The sequence below is a fragment of the Tursiops truncatus genome, chromosome 4 (genome assembly GCF_011762595.2).
Source record: "Tursiops truncatus isolate mTurTru1 chromosome 4, mTurTru1.mat.Y, whole genome shotgun sequence".
Classification (NCBI taxonomy): Eukaryota; Metazoa; Chordata; class Mammalia; order Artiodactyla; family Delphinidae; genus Tursiops; species Tursiops truncatus.
This window is the reverse complement of record NC_047037.1, coordinates 63924140-63945833: the sequence shown is the minus strand read 5'-3', so window position 1 is coordinate 63945833 and position 21694 is coordinate 63924140. Positions and strand designations below refer to the sequence as shown.

At 40.6% G+C, this 21694-nt stretch overlaps 1 long non-coding RNA gene across 2 annotated transcripts; it reads right to left on the bottom strand.

Annotated features, from left to right (window-relative positions):
• Window positions 1-684: 684 nt before the first annotated feature.
• Window positions 685-14272, bottom strand: LOC117312146 (uncharacterized). Of its 2 annotated transcripts, none has more exons than XR_004526348.2 (3): window positions 13955-14272; window positions 4030-4104; window positions 685-3647 (listed from the first exon to the last, which is right to left on the bottom strand). It is a non-coding gene; the product is annotated as an uncharacterized lncRNA (long non-coding RNA). The 2 variants fall into 2 exon arrangements; XR_012331424.1 differs by having other exon boundaries at window positions 685-3643.
• Between the last annotated feature and the right edge of the window lie 7422 nt (window positions 14273-21694).

Below are 21694 nucleotides of genomic sequence, written 5' to 3'. Positions count from 1 at the left end.
CTGTTGGACTGTGAACCAACTCCAGCTGTGAGGATGGGAGTTGGGTGGGATTGATGGCTATAGCTGGAACCAGGGGGATGGGAGCTGCATTGGCTTCCATCCCACCACCGTTGGAGAGAATGCATGAGCTGGCTTGTCAGGTGCGGAAGGAGGCTGAATGCTTTTTTGATTGCTATAATTGCGGCAAATTGGATGCTTGAGAGCGCCTCTTTAATGAGAAGAATCTCATGGATGAGACTTAGGGAAGAGGCCCCTCTTCAGATCCCTCTCCTTTGTCCCATGTGTATGAGATAATTCCCCAGCCATTATGGATTGTGAATGGGCTGCTAATTTTAGTTGTGCAAGCCAAATAAAGACCGTGGTTGGTAGATCCGGAAGGTGATTCATCTGATATGAGGTTTGTATGGTGAAAGCTAAAGGTCTTGATAAGCACCCCTGATTATTTCAAACTTTTCAGCCAAAGAACTGGAGAATTTTTTAAGTGGTAGTCTCAGCACCGGAAACCAAACATGGCCTCCACTACCTTCTTTTCTGTTCAAGGTCCTTCTGTCTTGGCAGTCCTGGGTGCTTTGAGTATGGGTGTCCTCCTCTAGGTTTTCTTATTTGGGAAGAATCAGGAAGGCAACAGCAAAGCCAAAGTCAGTGAAAAAGCCAAAGTAAAATCCACAGAGACCTAACACCAAACCAAGTCCAATGGGCTTTAATACACTGGGGGAAAACAGACAAGAGTTAAAAAGATTTCAGAATCCAAGCGGGAATAGAAGTTCAGGAAGTTCTGAGGAAAGTTGAGGGTAGCTGGAAAGTCTTGATTCCTTTTACTGGCTTGCTAATTGCTTATGAGAGGTTCTTGGGCTTGTTGAGCTTAGAGTTACAGGGTCATAATAGCGAAGAGAAGATTGTACTATACTTGATTCCAAAGCTGGTTTTGCTACTTACTTGTTGTTTCCCTTGGGTAAGTCACTCTTTTGTTGGGCCTTAAGGTGACCAGCTTATCCCAGTTTGCTAGAGACTTTCTAGTTTTAGCACTGCATACTGGAAGCCCCTCAGTTCCAACAAACCATATGTCCTGCTTCACCAGGGCAGAGTATTGAGGGATAAGAGAGTGGAGAAGTAGGAGCTAGACTTTGAACTTTGGATATTAAGCAAAAATCTCTGATGTTATCTTGAGATCCCATTTTTCATCAAGCTCCATCCCAAAACACTACCATTGTTTCTCTCCTGAAGCATGTGTCTCTTCAGACTTCTGTTGTCTTTACTGATGCAGTTGTCTTCTCTGTGAGCAGTCTGAGGGTAAGGACTCCTCCCTACCTAGGGACAGAGTACCAGGCACCTAGCAGGCCCTCAGTAAACATATTATTGAATTGGATCCATTACCCCCGTGAGCCTTCTGTCTGAAGGTCCAAAGGACATGCAGATGGACACGCTCTTAAGATCTTTGCAGTAACCAGGAGGCCTGAAGGACAGAAGTAGAAAAGAATAGGCCCAGGCCCTTGTCAGTCTTCTCCTACAGATTTTCTGTGTGACCTTAAGTTACTTTCTTTCTCTGTCTTCCATTTTCTGATGAGTAGTAAGATAAATTGATAATGTGATTTGTGTTGTATCAGTTTCTCTAAGTTGAAACTACAAATCATAGAATTCTCATCTCTATATGGTTCCAAGTTAGGGTTAGAATTCTGAGTTACAGTTGGAATTCCCCTCTCTATATGATTCCAAGTTGGAGTTGACCACAAGTTAGTGTTTCAAGTTAGGGTCATGAGAGTTTTGGAAGGGGGACATAAAGGAGGGCTTTTTTAAATTTTTCCACTCTGAAGGTCAATAAGGCAGGCACTGTTGGAACTCATGCACATTGTCACTGGTCTGCCCGCTTACTTGATTGGTATGGGATACAGTCAGGCCTTCATCCGCTCCAGCTTCTGCCGGATCCCTGCCTTCAGCTTCCCTGAGTCCTGGGCCAAACACAGGTGTTACTCTGTGATGCCGGGTGCCAGCTCATCGTGTAGGTCAACAGCATCATAGGGATTGAAGGGGATGAGAGACAGATGATGTTCCAGCTAATTCTTAACAGGTTCTAGTCTGTTCTTGGTATCTCTACTTTATGTCTATCTTTCCTTCTACATTTCTAGCCCTGCTGACTTCAGACCCAGCACCAGATTCAGAAACTACAGCTTTAAATAGCCAACATAATCAGCTCCCACAATTGCGTGTGGCCTAATCTTCGTAATGTATTCCTCATTCTATACCGCTTGAAGTGGTTCTGTTTCTCTGAATTGTGAATGATGTAAATAATATCCTTTGAATGTTTACTATGTGCCAGGCACTTTCTCAATATTTTGCCTATATTAATTTTTTAATCCTCCAGAATCTCTTGTGAGGTATGTAATTATCCCCATTTTATATTATCTCCATTTTATAGATGAGAAAATTGAAGCTCAGAGAATTAAAGTAACTTGCTCCAAATCATAACTGCGTGTAAGAGGCCAAGCCAGGAATTTAACGTGGCAGTTTGGTAGAGTCTGTGCTTTTATCTGTGACATGATGCTGTCTCATTTGTAGAGCAAGAGGTTGTTCTAGCTATCCTTGAAGTCTCTTACAGTTTTAACACCCCCTGAAATAGTTTCTGTGTTCAGAATAGTGTATTTCAAAGTGTGGTCTAAGAACCATCTACATCAGAATCACCTGGGAAACTGGTTAAAATTCAGAACCCCTGATGTCCATAGGTTTGCAGGGTGCAATGGAGGTAGGGGCCCTGTTGTTTATAGTGTTTTCAGGTGATTTTGATGTACACTAAGCTTTGAGAACCAATCTCTACCCTAGAAGAGTAATAATAGTTGGAATAATGAATAAATACAAGTGGCATTTTGGTTTTTGGTTTTCTTTTGAGAAAGGAAAAGAGGAAATGAATGCATTCAGAGATGGCTTCTCCTCCGAGCCTACATTTAAGTGGAGGTTTGTAATGTAGCCTCAGGTCTACAGTTGAGAAAACACACGTGGTGGAGTTGGTATCAGAAAGCTCTGTAAGGATTTGCCTCTACTCCTCCTGCAAGCGCCCCTGGAGACAGCTTCCGCGAGGCCGCCCCGTGACGGGGCCAGGAAGTGGTGAGAACAGCAGCAGCCGCAAGGCCGCCCTGTCTGCATCCTGCTTTTCTGCTCAGCCCTGGGTCGTCCGCCCCAAGTTGTTAATGAGAAGTGTCTCTCCTCATTTGCGAAGGGATTATCGTCATTTATGTTCTCTGGGGCAGTCAGCCACGCTGGCTGGAGGTGGGCAGGGTTTCGCTGGGTGACTTTGGCTATTAAGGGCCTCTGGAGCCTGGGCTCCCCGAAGCAGAGCAGCGTAGGCTGCACAAATTGGAGTCAGAAGAAGGCCGTACACTGGAAATCCTCTTCGTGGCTGCTTGCGGTTCTCATTAGCAGGCATCCCGTCCGGATAACGAGGGCCTCCTCCACCCAGTGACGCTGGCCTTCGGGACACCGGCATTCCTGTACAAAGGCAGGCACCAGGCCCCTCAGGCCTAAGCTGGCTCTTCAGGTGTGCAGGGTACTTAATAGTTGACAAGGGGCTTTCTTCCTATGCGCCACCTCCTTTGAGCCACCTCCTTTGAGCTTCCCACCAATCCTGGGATGAGTCATTTCAGGAACTTCAAACCTGACTGAGGAAAACGTTAATAATTATTTCCTATGTTTTTTGCCAAACTTCTCTCACAAAATGTGAGGAGGAAAAAAAACCCAGACTTTTTAAAAAAGTATTTTACTTTTCCTAGACGTGATGGTATGAGGTAAGTATTAGGTTCCAGTCAGGTGCCAGGTACTATGTTTGGCAGATTGCTTGTGAGGTATCATTTCAGTCTTACAGTGCCCTTCAAAAATATCATAGTGTTAGAAATGGGGAAACTGAGGCTCAGAAAGTTTACATAGCAACATGTTAAATTATCTCACAAACAATATCACGAGATTTTGAGAAGGGACTGGTACAATTACATGATGAGGATGGAGGCGTAAACTGAAGAAATAAGCTGATTACTGCAAGTGTACCTTGTACTACCATCCTCCTGGTGGTGAACTTCTTAAGATCATTTCTTCTTGTCTGAGTCAGTTACATCACCACACCTAGCACAAAAAGATACCAGTCTCAACTCTGCTCAATATTATGTAACAACCTAAATGGGAAAAGAATTTGAAGAAGAATAGATACATGTATATGTATAACTGAATCACTTTGCTGTACACCTGAAACTAACACAACATTGCTAATCAACTGTACTCCAATATAAAATAAAAATTAAAAAAAAAGAAACCAGTCTCATGCTTGCTTGACTTTGCAATCAGGTTAAACCTAAAGGGTGACTTTTTGTTTGTTTGTTTGTTTTTTGGTGAAAGAGCTATCACGGTGCTTTGTATTCCTCAGTATTCCTGAGAGGACTTGGCCTATGGTTGCTCTATCCCACATTGTTTTTGCTCCAGAAGAAGGAAGAAAAATATCTCCCTACTTTCTTTTTTGATTCCTTTCAATACCAATCCCAGTAAAAAGTCTCAGGTTCAGATGCACATACCTATAAACATGAATTCTAGATTCTTATGTTTTAGTAGAAATTTGTCAAACTCCTACTAGGTGCAGAAATTGCCTCTAGGTTCAGGGAGATCACTATGTAGTCAAATATCTTCATCCTTTGCTGGATGTCTTGAATTCTGTAATATCCCATCACCCTAAAACACTGAAATACTGGATAACAACATTAGGATGATTAGTTTAGAAAAGACACTGTAAATTATTTGAGTACAGGAATTATGTCTCTTTTGTTCACCCCTGGTTTTCAGAGCTTTAACCCACTCACCGCCTAGTACATGGGTGGGTTTTCTCTACATATCTGTTGAGTGAATAAACAAGTAACTGAATGAGGAAAGGGATGAACGAATTTTTCAGATTTCCTGGACAACCTGCCCACCACTTGTGAGAACTAGTGAAATGTCTCCCACTCGGTCTCCCTTCCTCCTGGGTCTCTCTGAGCCATGCTGAGCCATGAGGCCAAGATTAACGTTCCCTCATACTGCTTATCTTCAAGTGACAATTCTGCTAAAAATATTCACTGGCTCCCTCATGTTGGACTTAGGATGAAGGAAAGATTAAGAATTAAATGTCTGGGCTACAGGATCCAGCATCTTTGAATTCTGTTGCTAAACATTTCTAGGGACTCCCAAGGAAAGTATATGCTAGGCACCATGTGGAGAACTGATGTTTTCCCAGTTCTAGTGGCAAGTAAGCAGGTCAAAGGAGCTAGTCTCTTTTTATATTCTCAATCCCATAAATCTCCAGTTTACCATTGCAGTGGTGAAGAAAGGCCAGGCCAGAACTTGTCTAACGTCAACAGGAAGAAAGAATTTTCCCTGAACAGGCTTATCTACATCTCTGGAAACATGGCCCGTCAGTGCTCTTGGCCTTGGCTAATCCATAGTAAAAAGCCTTCTTAATTTGTTATTCAAGGCTCTCCATGGTCCAGCTCCATCAAAAGCTATAGTCAAACTAACACGGAATTCCAAACCAACCTCCACACACACCCAAAATGAGTCCTCCCTCGTCTGGCCGGAGTGGTCCTCTCAGTACCTGCTGAGCACCCAGCACATTCCTCTCTCCTTATCTTGGTTCTTAAGTCCCTCCCTGTCAGTGTCCCTTCCTGTGCCTCCTTTGCCACTGTTTTTCCAGGACCAGCTCAGTGCTCCCCTCCTCCTTGAATTGAGCCCTGGCTTCTCCTCCTCACATGCAGAAGGTGAGAACAAAGGAGGAAGCTCATGTAATGTTTCTACCCCATATCCCCCAGTGCCCAGGACAGGCATGCACTGAGTCGAATGAGAAGAAGAACCTGGGCTCTGTCCTTCTTAATTGTAAGAATTTGGCACACTCAACCTCCCCAAATTCCAATTTCCTCATCTAGAAAATGGGGATAATTTTTACTTTGCAGAGTTATATCAATTAAGTGATCCCTTTACTTCACCCAACAGGCATTTACCAAGGGTTTTCTAGGTGTCAGATGTGCAGTGACTGATATATAGTAAGTGATTAATAAATATTACTAAATATTATTAAACACTTATTAAATGAATTTGTAGGACTTGTTTAGTGAAAAGAATTATTAGATTAAATATAGGATATTTTCTACAGTCTTCTTTCATTCCTGTCTTTTCTGAGTAGGTGCTAGACACAGAAGAAGAGAAATAGAAACAGAATTAGTGATTTAACACTTTATGTTCAGTATCTCATCCACTATCCATATCCTGTGTCTAACATTTTGGATTTCTGCTAAATGCATGACAAATATCTACAATAGAAACGAGTGTGAATTTTTCTCATAAATATATTTTCTTATATTTTTTGAATCAATAAAGTGGCATTTGTCAGATAACAATTTATTAAGCCAGCCTCAGTATTTAGCTAAGAGAATAGACTTGTGAAGGACATGGTAATTATCTTGAAATACATGAAAACCTCTCATAAAAATGAATTGTCTGAAACCACTTCTGCCCTCTGGGCCGCATGCCAGGTGTTTCTGTATCTAAGCTGAACCCGGTCACCTTTTTTGAGTAAAGAGCTCTGGGATGTGAAGAAAAGGAGACAACAGTCATACACACAGCCGTGTGGCTGACAGGGTCTTGGTGCTCCAGTCTGGTGTCAGGCCTGAGTTTCTGAGGTGGGAGAGCTGAGTTCAGGCCATTGGACCACCAGAGACCTCCCGGCCCCACGTAATATCAATCGGCTAGAGCTCTCCCAGAGATCTCCGTCTCAATGCTAAGACCCAGCTCCACCCAGTGGCCAGCAAGATCCAGTGCCGGACACCACATGTGAAATAACTAGTAAGACAGGAACACAACACCACCCATTAGCAGAGAAGCTGTCTAAAATCATTCTAAGTTCACAGACACCCCAAAACACACCACCGGACACAGCCCTGCCACCAGAAAGACAAGATCCAGCCCCACACACCAGAGCACAGGCACCAGTCCCCTCCACCAGGATACCTACACAACCCACTGAACCAACCTCACCCACTGGGGGCAGACACCAAAAACAGTGGGAACTAGGAACCCACAACCGGTGTAAAGGAGACCCCAAACACAGTAAATTAAACAAAATGAAAAGACAGAGAAATGTGCTGCAAATGAAGGAGTAAGGTAAAAACCTACCAGATCAAACAAATGAAAAGGAAATAGGCAGTCTACCTGAAAAAGAATTCAGAGTAATGATAGTAAACATGATCCAAAATCTTGGAAATAGAATGGAGAAAATACAAGAAATGTTTAACAGGATCTAGAAGAACTAAAGAGCAAAAAAAAAAAAAAAAAAAAGATAACACAATAAATGAAATTAAAAATTCACTAGAAGGAATCAATAGCAGAATAACTGAGGCAGAAGAACGGATAAGTGACCTGGAAGATGAAATAGTGGAAATAACTACCTCAGAGCAGAATAAAGAAAAAAGAATGGAAAGAACTGAGTACAGTCTCAGAGACCTAGGGGACAACATTAAATGCACCAACATTCGAATTATTGGGATTCCAGAAGAAGAAGAGAAAAAGAAAGGGACTGAGAAAATATTTGAAGAGATTATAGTTGAAAACTTCCCTAATATGGAAAAGGAAATAGTCAATCAAGTCCAGGAAGCGCAGAGAGTCCCATACAGGGTAAATCCAAGGAGAAACACATATTGATCAAACTATCAAAAAATAAATACAAAGAAAAAATAGTAAAAGTAGGAACGATAAAGCAACAAATAACATACAAGGGAATCCCCATAAGGTTAACAGCTGATCTTTCAACAGAAACTCTGCAAGCCAGAAGGGAGTGGCAGGATATATTTAAAGTGATGAAAGGCGAAAACCTACAACCAAGATTACTCTACCAAGCAAGGATCTCATTCAGATTCAATGGAGAAATTAAAACTTTACAGACAAGCAAGAGCTAAGAGAATTCAGCACCATCAAACCAGCTTTACAACACATGCTGCAGGAACTTGTCTAGGCAGGAAACACAAGAGAAGGAAAAGACCTAAAATAACAAACCCAAAACAATTAAGAAAATGGTAATAGGAACATACATATTGATAACTACCTTAAATGTAAATGGATTAAGTGCTCCAACCAAAAGACATAGACTGGCTGAATGGATACAAGAAGAAGACCCAAATATATGCTGTCTAAAAGAGACCAACTTCAAACCTAGGGATGCATACAGACTGAAAGTGAGGGGATGGAAAAATATATTCCATGCAAATGGAAATGAAAAGAAAGCTGGAGTAGCAATTCTTATATCAGACAAAATAGACTTTAAAATAAAGACTATTACAAGAGACAAAGAAGGACACTACCTAATGATCAAGGGATCAATCCAAGAAGAAGATACAACAATTGTAAATATTTATGCACCCAACATAGGAGCACCTCAATACATAAGGCAAATGTTAACAGCCATAAACGGGGAAATCGACAGTAACACAATCAAAGTAGGGGACTTTAACACCCCACTTTCACCGATGGACAGATCATCCAAAATGAAAATAAATAAGGAAACACAAGCTTTAAGTGACACATTAAACCAGATGGACTTAATTGATTTTTAAAGGACATTCCATCCAAACACAACAGAATAAACTTTCTTATCAAGTGCTCATGGAACATTCTCCAGGATAGATCATATCTTGGGTCACAAATCAAGCCTTGGTAAATTTAAGAAACTTTAAATTGTATCAAGTATCTTTTCTGACCATAACGCTATGAGACTAGATATCAATTACAGGAAAAATACTGTAAAAATACAAACACATGGAGGCTAAACAATACTAAGTAACCAAGAGATCACTGAAGAAATCAATGAGGAAATCAAAAAATACCTAGAAACAAATGACAATGAAAACCAGATGACCCAAAACCTATGGGATGCAGCAAAAGCAGTTCTAAGAGGGAAGTTTATAGCAATACAATCCTACCTCAAGAAACAAGAAACATCTCAAATAAACAACCTAACCTTACACCTAAAGCAATTAGAGAAAGAAGAAGAAAAACAACAACAAAAGAAAACCAAAGTTAGCAGAAGGAAAGAAATCATAAAGATCAGATCAGAAATAAAAGAAAAAAATGAAGGAAACAATAGCAAAGATTAATGAAACTAAAAGCTGATTCGTTGAGAAGATAAACAAAATTGATAAACCACTAGCCAGACTCATCAAGAAAAAAAGGGAGAAGAATCACATCAGTGGAATTAGAAATGAAGAAGGGAAAGTAACAACTGACACTGCAGAAATAGAAAGGATCATGAGAGATTACTACAAGCAACTATATGCCAATAAAATGGACAACCTGGAAGAAATGGACAAATTCTAAGAAATGCACAACCTTCCAAGACTGAACCAGGAAGAAATAGAAAATATAAGCAGACCAATCACAAGCACTGAAATTGAAACTGTGTTTAAAACTCCTCTGACAAACAAAAGTCCAGAACCAGATGGCTTCACATGTGAATTTTATCAAACATTTAGAGAAGAGTTAACACCTGTCCTTCTCAAACTCTTCCAAAATATAGCAGAGGGAGGAACACTCCCGCGCAGAAGACCTAAATAGACATTTCTCCAGAGAAGATATACAGATTGCCAACAAACAGATGAAAGGATGATCAGCATCACTAATCATTAGAAAAATGCAAATCAAAACTACAAACAGATATCACCTCACACCAGTCAGAATGGCCATCATCAAAAAATCTACAAGTGGGGCTTCCCTGGTGGCGCAGTGGTTGAGAGTCCGCCTGCCAATGCAGGGGACACGGGTTCGTGCCCTGGTCCGGGAAGATCCCACATGCCACGGAGCAGCTGGGCCTATGAGCCATGGCCGCTGAGCCTGCGCGTCCGGAGCCTGTGCTCCGCAATGGGAGAGGCCACAACAGTGAGAGGCCCGCGTAACGCAAAAAAAAAAAAAAAAAAAATCTAGAAGCAATAAATGCTGGAGAGGGTGTGGAGAAAAGGGAACCCTCTTACCCTGTTGGTGGGAATGTAAATTGATACAGCCACTGTGGAGAACAGTATGGACATTCCTTAAAAAACAAAAAATAGAACTACCATACGACCCAGCAATCCCACTACTGGGTATTTGCCCTGAGAAAACTATAACTTAAAAAAAGCATGTGTCACAATGTTCATTGCAATACTATTTACAATAGCCAGGACAAGGAAGCAACCTAAGTGTCCATTGACAGATGAATGGATAAAGAAGATGTGGCACATATATACAATGGAAGATTACGCAGCCATAAAAAAAACGAGTTATTTGTAGTGAGGTGGATGGACCTAGAGTCTGTCATACAGAGTGAAGTAAGTCAGAAAGAGAAAAACAAATACTGTATGCTAACACATATATATGGAATCTAAAAAAAATTAAAAGGTTCTGATGAACCTAGGGGCAGGACAGGAATAAAGATGCAGACGTAGAGAATGGACTTGAGGACGTGGGGAGGAGGAAGGGTAATCTGTGACGAAGTGAGAGAGTAAAATTGACATAGATACACTACCAAATGTAAAACAGATAGCTAGTGGGAAGCAGCCGCATAGCACAGGGAGATCAGGTCGGTGCTTTATGACCACCTAGAGGGATGGGATAGGGAGGGAGGGAGGGAGACGCAATTGGGAGGGGATATGGGGTTAGATGTATACGTATAGCTGATTCACTTTGTTATACAGCAGAAACTAACACAACATTGTAAAGCAATTATACTCCAATAAAGGTGTTAAAAAAATAATGAATTGTCTGTGTGTCCTCAGGAGAAAAGGAGGTGGATTTCTTCCAATATATAGTAAGAGGGGTCACACATCCCTTCAGAGGTGTGTTTGTGTGCATGTGTGGCTGGGGGTAGGGACGAGTGAATTAAGAGTCTGGGGCACAGCTATTATGATTCTGGCAGGGACCAAGACTGAGCAGGAGAGAAACCAAATACTTCTCATTTAGTAATGGAGGTTCCACTGATTCCATTTTTTTGTCGTAATTTTGGTTTGGTTTTTGTTGTTGTTGTTGTTGGTTTACCAGTGGTAGATTATTTTTTCATTATACTTAATGGTGTTTTTTTTTAAATTGAAGTGTAGTTGATTTATAGTGTTTTGCTAGTTTCTGGTGTACAGCAAAGTGGTTCAGTTTTATATACATATATAACTGAATATATATGTATATATATTCTTTTTCAGATTCTTTTACATTATGGTTTATTACAGAATATTGAATTAGTTTCCTGTGTTATAGAGAACTCCATTTTTAATTGAGAAAAGACCACTCTACTCAAACCATCCTCAGTCTACACACACACACACACACACACACACACACACACACGCACACACACCCCCGATGTTTGTTCTTGGGATCTGATCTTATTTCAGTAGACCCCTGTCAACAGGAACTGCCGGCCTCAGCCTTCACACGGGGATATAAAAAAGGAAACTCCAAAAGGCTACTCCACACTCAACTTCCCCAGGGAACCAGCATCCATCTTGTGACTGCCTGTCTATGAAATTTGGCTGATGGCCAACTGTAGTGAGGGTTTGGGGTGCTAAGACCATAGGATTAAAACTTAAGTCATTTTATATGAGGAAAGGGCAAAGAATCTAGGGGGGAAAATCTCTTCCTTCAAAAAGAAGTAAGGTTTCCTAAAAGGAAGTGGAGTGAAGGTGGAAATTTTTGGATATCGACCTTGGAACCATGAGACACTTGATATGAGGGAAGAGGAAACTCTTGAACCTGAAATAAAGGATCCAGAATGAAAGTCTGAAAAGTGACCACAGAAGAGCTCTTCACAAGTCTTTAAGATCCTTCATTTTTGAGATTTAAGGCAATATTCAAATTCGCTGCAATTATACTTTGTTCCTTCCTCTATACTAATTATCTTCCCAAATCATTGAAACCCTTTATAAAATAAATTTTTGTGTAACCATAAACCCGGAGATACTGGTCTTGAGAAAATGGAGGAACAGTGTCAAGAGAGAAAGGGAAAGCCCTCGTGCTCCATCTCTCCTTTCTACCTTCTGTACACGTACCTTCTGTGTGTTCCAGCGGAAAGAGGGCTGGTAGACTGAAGAACGTGCCACAGCCTATCAAGAGGCGGAGCCTGTTTGCCCATCCTGCATCTGGGCTGCCTTTGTGATTTGCTCTGACCAATAGAAATATGGCAGAAATAATGTGCTATTTTCAAGATTAGGCCTTTCACCCCCAGAAGACTGTCTGAGACCACCACTTAAGAAACCCAGTTTATCCTAGTGAAGAAAGAGTGGCCATATGGAGAACTGAGGAGTCCCAGGCCATTGACAGCACCAACGGTCAGACACAAGAGTAATGCCAATTTGCCCCTTCCAGCCCAGCCATGGGAGCCCAGGAGGTGCCAGCAGAGCAACTCCCCAGCCAACACTCAGAATCATTACAAATAATGATTCTATCTTGTTTTAAGCCATTAAGCTTTGGGGAGACGTATTAAGCGTCAGCCTGTTTACTGGAGCATGAACTCCAGATGACACCAGGGGAACTGAAGGGCAACCATAGAGAAGCCAGAAGCAGTAAGAGAGCTCCCCAGTGCTAGGGAGCCCTGCAGAGAGGGCGGAGCCATGTGCAAAGAGAAGGAGAAACCTCTGCTTTCCTGTACAGAGAATGCTGCTCTCTGAAGGGAGAAAGAAAGTGACTAGCAGATGCCTAATTTGGGAGGAACTTTCTATCAGAACTCTCTAGACAGTAATGGACTGCTTTAAGAGGTGCTGAGTTCTCCAACATCAGGAGTATTCAAGAATGGGCAAGAGATTGAAGGGCAGAATTCGAACACTATGTAGTTTTCTCTCTGAGGTCACTTCCAACACCAGGCATCTTATTATGTTCTCTAAATCCTATTTGAGAAGACAGCAGTATATGCATAATTATGTCAATAAATCTCATTATCTTAAAAAGAGGCTCTGGTTTATCAAAAGCAGCAGTAAAGTGTATGTGAGCTACACAGTTCCTCTGTGTGCATAGTTTATCAACATGAATCTAGCCAGGCTGGTCAGAGCACGCAGACACATCCACAACAGGCACCAGAGGACTGTGAGAATGGAGTACTGGAAAAATATCTGGCTCAAAAATGAGGCTTCTGGGCAGAGATTACATCTTTTTAGAATCTCTTTTTGGGGCCAGACCCTGTTGTTACCATTAAGTGAATTTGCAACTTGATCATAATAATGACAACAGCAATACTAATAATAATAGTAAGCACCATTCCAACTCCCCATTGATCTCTTACTGCCTGCAGCAGATCTGTTGCTGAGATGAGCTGTCTCTCCCCTCCCTTCAGAAAGGATTCTTGAAATGCCAAGGGGTATGTTTGGCCACATAGCAAAGTGCTGCTTCCTTCCAGCAGCTGGTAGGCCCTCTTGAAATTTCCTTATAAGAAAGGCCACAGGCTTTATGTATGCTCATTACACTGACTTTCTCTGACATTCTAAGGGGAAATTAAACCTTGGGACATGCTTGTCAAAGGTTGTGCTGATTTTCTTTTTTAAAAAAATGCAGTGAAGCTCCCAAGACTGAGTTTACTCCTTCTAAATTTCCTATCACCACCCTTATTGGAGTGAAGAGGGCTCTGAAGTAGAAAACACTTGGAAAAGATCAATTAGAAATTGAATCAGCAAATTCTTTAGGGTTTAGCTGCATATGTGAGAACCACATTTCAAGCAAATATAAAGGAACACAGCAAATGTATTTCCAAGGGAGAACAACGGGTGGCTGGTGAGAAGCATGCAATGAGACCTCCTCAAAGGAATGAAACCTCAGGAGTACATAAATGTAGGGTCTTCTCTTGGGAAATAGAGCCTGTTCAACCAGAGGGCAGCTAATTCTCTCCTCTTTCAATCCGAACTTCATCTAAGAGAAAATCTCTCAACCAAAATCATTGCGTCCTCATCTTGGAACTTACCTGAGAAAGGAGAGACACTGTGGGAGCAATTGAAAGAGTCTTTGTCCTAGTCCTGCTGCCAGCTCACTGGGTGACCATCTACAAGCCACCTTCTCTCTCAGAATCTTGGATTATGTGTCTGTAAAGTGAAAAGTTTCCTTCCAGGTTTATGAATTGGTAAAATCTGTGCATCACACCCTCTCAGCTTCATTCTGTCCTGAAAAGCATTCTAGGGGACACATACTGAGTGAATCCAGTTTTGTGATTGGTGATGGGGCATTTAGAGGATGAGACTAGACAAAGGAAGATGCTCCTTTCCCACAGACAACATGTGAGGAGTTTAGCTATGATCTGCTGTTACTAACTTTACTGTCACTCTTATAGGAACTTTTCTATTTCATGCTGGAAGCTGGGACATGGTGGAGCCAATGAGAGGATGGCCAAGCTTTCGTGTGGGAGGACTATTGGGTTACAGTGGCCCAAGCTTGGTGTATGACATAGAATTTGGGGTATGTCAGAATCAGATGAACCACTCAAGGAGGCAGCTGACCTATGATTAAGAAACCATGGTTTCACATTTGTGTTTCTTGCCTGGGAAGGGCTAAAGGGATCATTCTGGCTCCTCAGAGTCCAGAGCTGTAACATAGAATTGGGAAGGCAGGAAACTAGGAGTTGGAATTTGGCAAGGAATGGGGATTATTGTTGTGTCATGGCTGTTTTAATTAGAAGGCAAACCCAGAAAGTCAGCCCACAGGGAGAGGCATATCAGAGATCAACCCAAGTGAGGTATACAGTCGGTGTGACGGCAATGATGATAACATGGGTACCTTGAAGACCAGGATTTAGTGCTAGCTCTGTTGGGCAAATTCACATCTCTGAGCCTACTTTCTACATCTGTAAAATGAGAAGAATAATCCTAATCCTGTTTGTCTCATGGGGTAATGTTGTAAAGCTTATATGAAAGCATGAGTGGGAAAGTACTTTGTCAACTAAAAAATGTTATGAAATAATAGTTATAAGACATGACTGTTATTCCAATTTTCTCTGGTTTGAATTATTTCTGATGAGACACAAGTGGTAATTCTTATAGTTGTTCCTTTGTCTGTTGGTAATATGTTCCCCATCTCAACTCCATCCAGCTGCTTTTAAGATGTTTTTCTTTATCATTTACTTAACACATAATCAGTTTATAATGATTTGATTACAGTACACTCTGACCGTGGTGTGGGGTGTGTGTGTGTTTATCTTGCTTGAAGTACACTGAGTTTCTTATATCTGTAGGCTTATATTTTTCATGTCACTTAAATTTACAGTAGATCCCTTGATATTGTATCACAGGACAGTTGTCCCTGAGACTTTTCTTTCCCCCAGCATTTTATCTCTATGTGCTTCCATGTACATAATCTTTGTTGTTCTGTCTTCAAGTTTATTAGAGTTGTTTGTTTGGTTTTTTTTGGCTGCGTTACATAGCTTGTGGGATCTTAGTTTCCTGACCAGATGCCAAACCCACACCCTTAGCAGTGAAAGCACAGAGTCCTAACCTCTGGACCACCAGGGTATTCCCTATTAACCTTTCTTATGCATTGCCTAATTGATGTTAATCTCATAATTTTTAAATTTCAAATCATGTAACTTTTAATTCTAGAACTTCCATTTTGTTCTAGAATTAAACTTGTCTTAACCTTCTCTTTCTGAAGATTTCCTATTCTTCACTCACTATGTTAATATTTCCTTTAAATTCTTGAATATAATTATAATAGCTGTTTTAAAGTTCTTGTTTGCAAATTTTAGCATCTTTCCCATTTCTTGGTTGTATTCTATTTTTCTGATTTTTATTTTGATTATACATCAGGTATTTATGCTCATTTATATACTTAGTAAATTGTATTGCATGGTTGACATTATGGGTACTATATTTTTGAAGGATTTTATCTTTATTCATAACAGAGTTTAGTGCTTTGTTGCAGCAGGCATTTAATTTGCTCATGGACCAACATAGTCCTTTCAAGTTTTCTTTAGAGTCTTTTAAATAGTTGGTCTAGAATGACTATTACCATAGGGTTAGGCTAGTTCTATTCCTAACATGTTGCCTTTATATGGGTTTTATTGAATTTCTGGGATTTTCAGCAAAGTCTCTACTGTGGCTAGTCAGAATGCAAACATCTTTCAGCCTTATGCAAAATCTGGTATTTGTTTAACTCGCAGTTCCAAGTAGTTGGTTTCCTCTGATAGATATTTTCACTCTAGCTTCATGCAGTTTTTCTCTGCACATACACAGGTTAGTATTCAGCCAAAGACTCAAGGGGATCCTTAAGCACATTTTTAGAGCTCCTTCTGTACATAGCTTCCTTCTCCCTCTTACCCTGTCCCAGAAATTCTAGATGCTTCAGTAACCCCAAATTCTAATCTCTATCATTTTAGCTCTGCTAAGCAACTGTGCTCTGTTTTGCCTCCCCTTCTCTGTACTATGGTCTGGAAAGTGCCTTAAAACAGAAAGCCATTACAATATTGGGGATTATCTTGTTTGTTTCCTACCTCTCAGAGATCACAGTCCTGCACTGCCTTTGGTTCAACATCAGAAAACAGTTATTTTATATAATTAGTCTAGCTTTATACTAATTTACCAAAAGAGGGCTAATGTAGTATCTGTTCCACCATCAGGGCAGGAAGTTGAAGTTCCAACATACAGAATATGTGACTACTTGGTACAAAGTGCTGTGTTAGTTTTTGAGACTTCACAGATAAACAGCACACCCTAGGCCTCATTACCTTCTGGAAAAGATAGACAAATAAGTTCAATGACATCAGGGGAGTTTTAGCAGAGAAAAGTACTGAGTGTCATAATAGTTCAGAGGAGGGGACAGGAAGTCAGGAAAGACTTCCTAGAGAAGATGGCATTTAAGCAGGAAATTTCTATTTTGCTGGTTGGAGAGTAGAAAGACACATTAAGCAAATGAACAAAGAAAAAAAGTGTGTGTATAGTTAGGAATACTAGATGACTGTTGTATAAGTTGTATGGGTGCGAAAGAAAACTGTTACCATGTGAAACTAGAAAAATAAGGTCCAGCTATGGAAAGTCCATGAATGTTACGTTAAATATCCTGTACAGGAACCCATAGCATCATAATGATGAAAAGTAAGATCTTTGTGAGAACTTGTCTGTAATTTACTAACTGAGATTTGGGGTAAGTTTAATGATAAACTTCAGGGTTTTTTTCTTTTAATTTAAAAAATAGGATAATGTCTGAACTGCCTTATTATATCAATGATGGTTAATTTAGTTAATGTCTGTAAAGCACTCAGCTCAGTGCCTGGCATTTAAGTGTTCAGAATTGTAGCTGCTTATGTTATTGTTGTTATTTCTGTAGGCAGATCGAACCAGAATTAGTTTGTGAATTGGGTTACTTTGTGAATAGGTATGTATTTTTATATTTTAAAAATGCTGTTGGCTGAATGAGGAATAAACTACACATAGGAGAATGATTAAATGAAGACCAGAATGAACAGAATATGGAGTGGGCTGGAAGGTATGCACAGTAGAGACCAAGGAGTTTCATCCTCCATGGATGGAAAAATAGCATAGTCAGGGTCTCAAGCTATGGCCAACTGCTTTGACCCCATTAGAGCGTGTTTTACATGTATCTGTTCTGGAGCAGAGGTGCCCAATTATAGTAAGAAATCCCCAGACCCTGAGGCATCATTGCCAGGGGTGATAGGCTCGTGTGTTCATTTTAAAGCATTACTGAAATTGAGAGCATTTTGCCCCTTGTGGAGGCTCATATTTTTCCAAATGGCTACAACAGTATCTCTGATCCGTACATTCTTCCTAGAATGCAGTGTTGACACCGTACCCATTAAATTTGGGTGGGCTTGTTACTGGAGCAGAAATGAACTATGTGACTTTTGAGCCAAGGTCCTAAAAGGCAATACAGATGACACCTAGTCCTCTTGGGACACTTTCTTTTGTAATTCAATCACCATGCCACGAGAAAGCAAAGAGACCACAGGTAGAGGCCACGTATAGGTTTTGTGGATGACGGCCCCAACTGAGGTCCTATAGTCACTATCGACCTCTGGTCGTGTGAGTTCCTGTGGCCTCCAGTGATTCTGACCCCCAGTCTATAAGCTGCCTCAGCTCCCCGTGCGGAGCAGAGGTGAGCTGTCCCTTCCAATCCCTGCCCAAATGCCAATTTATGAGCCAAACAAACCAATGTTATTTTAAGCCACTAGATTTGAGGTGGTTTGTTAAGTAGCAATAGATAACTGGAATACTGTTGTATATTTTCTCCCTTTAACAGTTACTAAAAGTACAACTTCCAGCTTTCAAGGTTCTCAATTTTAAAAAATGTATTAAACAGGGTCCTCATATTCACAAAAAAGGTGAAGACACACCGAACTAGAAACTTTAACTGATAAAGAGAAAGTAGAGCAGAAGCCATTGTACCAATGATGTTGGTTGGTTTGTTCTAATAAGACTATTCTCTGCCTGTAAGAAACTGAAAAATGTTTCCTGAAACCAGATTCTATCTCCCACAGCAATTATTTTGACAATATATTTTCCTTTTACCCATGATAACACATTTACTTTCCACTGAGGCATAATTTGTTTTTTTGAAAACTAGAAAATAACACCTCTCTTGATGTCGACAAAACCAGGTAAACTTAAGTAACTGGGAAAACAGGCATCTTTTAAAATAATTCCTGCCAATTTGTCTTCTCTCCGCCTCCCCATACTTCTCCACACAGCTCCTTGCACACACTCTCAAATGTGGTCACAACAGTTGTCAATAACAACCAAAGATTAAGCTCCACGAGGAGACATTCAGAAAATTGGGGCCGGAAACACTTCTAGTGGTTGGTTCCATTCTCCCTGCGGTTGACTCATCTCAGAGAGAGTGCACAACTCATGGTTTGAGATGACAGCACATCTCCCAACAGCCTGGATAACCTTTGCTAAGGCCTTACAAATGGGAAAGGACCGTGCTAGTTATTGAGGAATCACAGATAGATACGATAAGCACCTTTCCCAGGACACATTAATCCAATGAACGGTCTGATGGTGAGCAAAACATTTGAATCCAAGACCTGTGATCTGCCTGTTGCTCTGACAAAGGAGAGTGGAGGGGAAATATTCAACAATAGCCCAATCCGTTTAGGGACTATCCCACCCCATTCTAACATAGAGCATATATCCATCAAACTAGCCAGAATTAAAAAAAAAAAATTGTTTCTATTCAAATACAAATACAGTTCCCAGTGGAACCCAGGATTTTCTTAATCCATTGTTTTTTTTTGTTATATCAACTGAATTCTCATATTTGTATATCACTTACGCATTTTGAATTCATATCTCAGAAATTTTAATGAGATACCACTGCACAAAGACTTGAGGTGTTCCCCTAAAAGAGAGATAAGATGATGAATAGGTGTTTGTTGTTTGATCATTAAAACTAGGAAGTAATGATTTCCTTCTATGTTTTAAAACAACTGATAAGACCAGATGGCTTAAGACAACATGGCTTAAGGCTTAATCTTTTAGAGAGTCTAAAAATCCAATTAAATCTAAGAGATTCACCCCAGAAAAAGGCACAGGAGCACAGAGTGTACAATTTTTATTACAGTTTCAGAGAGTACATGAACTTCAGGTTAAGAATCACTGCCTACTGATGATGTATTCTATATGAGCATGAGCTAACTGCTTTGGATTTGAAATCAATCACCATTTTTTGTACACCTACTATGTGTCAGACACTTAGCCAGGCACTCCACGTCCACTTCAGCATCATCCTGGGAAGTAGATAGAGACTGCTGTGTATAACAGAGCAGGAATCTTCCTTCCTCTTTCACCTTTTCCCCATAACAATGATTAACGTTCCAAACATGGAATGTTCTTCCAATGAACACATTCTGGGAAATGTTAATGTAGTCAAAATCCTTTAAGTTAAAGGTAAGGAAACTGAAGCAGAGAGAGAGAGTTAAAATGCCTGAAGTAAGGTGAGTTGGTACAGGTTGGGCTTAGACCTAGGCCTGTCTCCTGGGTCTGTGCTCTTAGACTACATCCATCAACTACAAGAGGTCCCCAGTGCAATAGATAACAAGTTGTTTTGGTTTGGGTTTCCCAGAAGCTGACACTCAGACAAGAATATGATAGCAAAGTAGTTTGATGGGGAGGGAAAATAAACTCCAGGAGAGGAAGAAGAAAATACGCCATGAAAGGTAGTCAGTGTGGGGTGTGTTATCAAGTCAGTTACAACTGTGGGTGACTGGAGCTTTATCCTATGGGGGAAACTCTGGGGGATTAACATAGGACACACACCTTAGAGTTACTGCACAAAAGGGACTGGGTAGCTGGGTTATTTATACACCAACTGCAGCCAGTTACTGTTTGAGGGCTGTTTAGGGAATAGGGAGATGCATTCATTCTAGCCCTTCCAACCTCCTTCATTGGGCAAAACAGGCTTCAGTGGCCAAAGAAGCCTCTTAATCAAAGAAATGCAAGTGATGACAGTTGCAAGTCACTCAGCAGATACAGAAGATGAGGGAATATTTTCAGGCTACTGACAGTGTCTGCTGCATGTGTGTATTAATGTCCACGGTCAGATCTGTGAGCTAGTACATGGCTTATTTGTTTGGGGGTTGGGAGTCTTGGCTCCTCATTTCAATATACTTTAGCTTCTTTTGGCGATATAGAACTGAATACCATTTTGAGACTCAGAGAAGTGATTCTGGAGACAGCAACCAAGATAATGCAAGGTCTGTGAAGCAGGCCAAGTTGGATGATGGCTCTGGGTTTATTTAGTTTATTTACCCTGCAGAAGAGAAAGTTGAAACAGAGCTTAATTTTAAGCCACTGAATCAAATCATTTTCCAAAGTCTGTTAGTTCTATATCCATAGTGACTTTCTTTTTCCCACAGGGCTTTGCCTAAGCTCTCAATATTTATCATCTAAACCAGTCATTTTCAACACTGTTAGATCTAATCCTTTCTTTCCTAAAAAATAAATAAAAAATATTCATGATGACTGTTTAGTATATGGAAATTAAACTTATAGATAATATAATCTATCAAAATAGATCATTCCACAAACAACAAAATAATACCCTGACTTCAATACACAGAGAAATAAAGTAGTTTATAACAAAATAATAACATATTTCAGTAAACTAGTGTGTGTGATCAAGCAGTCAAATGCTTGTACCTCTTCATAATTTGAGCATCATAGTTATAAATGCAGACCAGTACAGGTGTGTCATATTAGGGCTCGAATATCATTAGTAGTGTGTATATTGGTAAAACAGTGTTAAATGCCAGGTCCAGACTATTATAGAAAGGAATATTCCATTTTTTATGTGGAATTCAGAACAATTTTTAGTTTTTGGCCTAAACTGCCTAGATGCCTATCATTCTTGGCTCCTGTTCACTAAACACTAGTAACAAATCGTAAGATCCCACAAAATTTCAAAACATGTCTCAGGAGCAGTATCACCCCTATTGAGAACCACTGACTCACTAAAGAAAAATCTCAATTGTTCCCCCAGCCTCTAATCTTTATTCTCTCTCATCTGCCCTCCACAGAGCCACAGAGCCAACTTCCGAGAATGTAGGGCAGACCTTCCTCCCAAACCTTCCATGGCCCTTCAGTCCAAATTTCTTTCTCCTAGTAGGAGACCTAGAGGGTAGCCTAGCTGGCAAAGGTTTCAGAGAGCTGGAGCCAGAGCTGTCACACATAGCCACATTCAATTCCAGGGGTATCTTCTCATA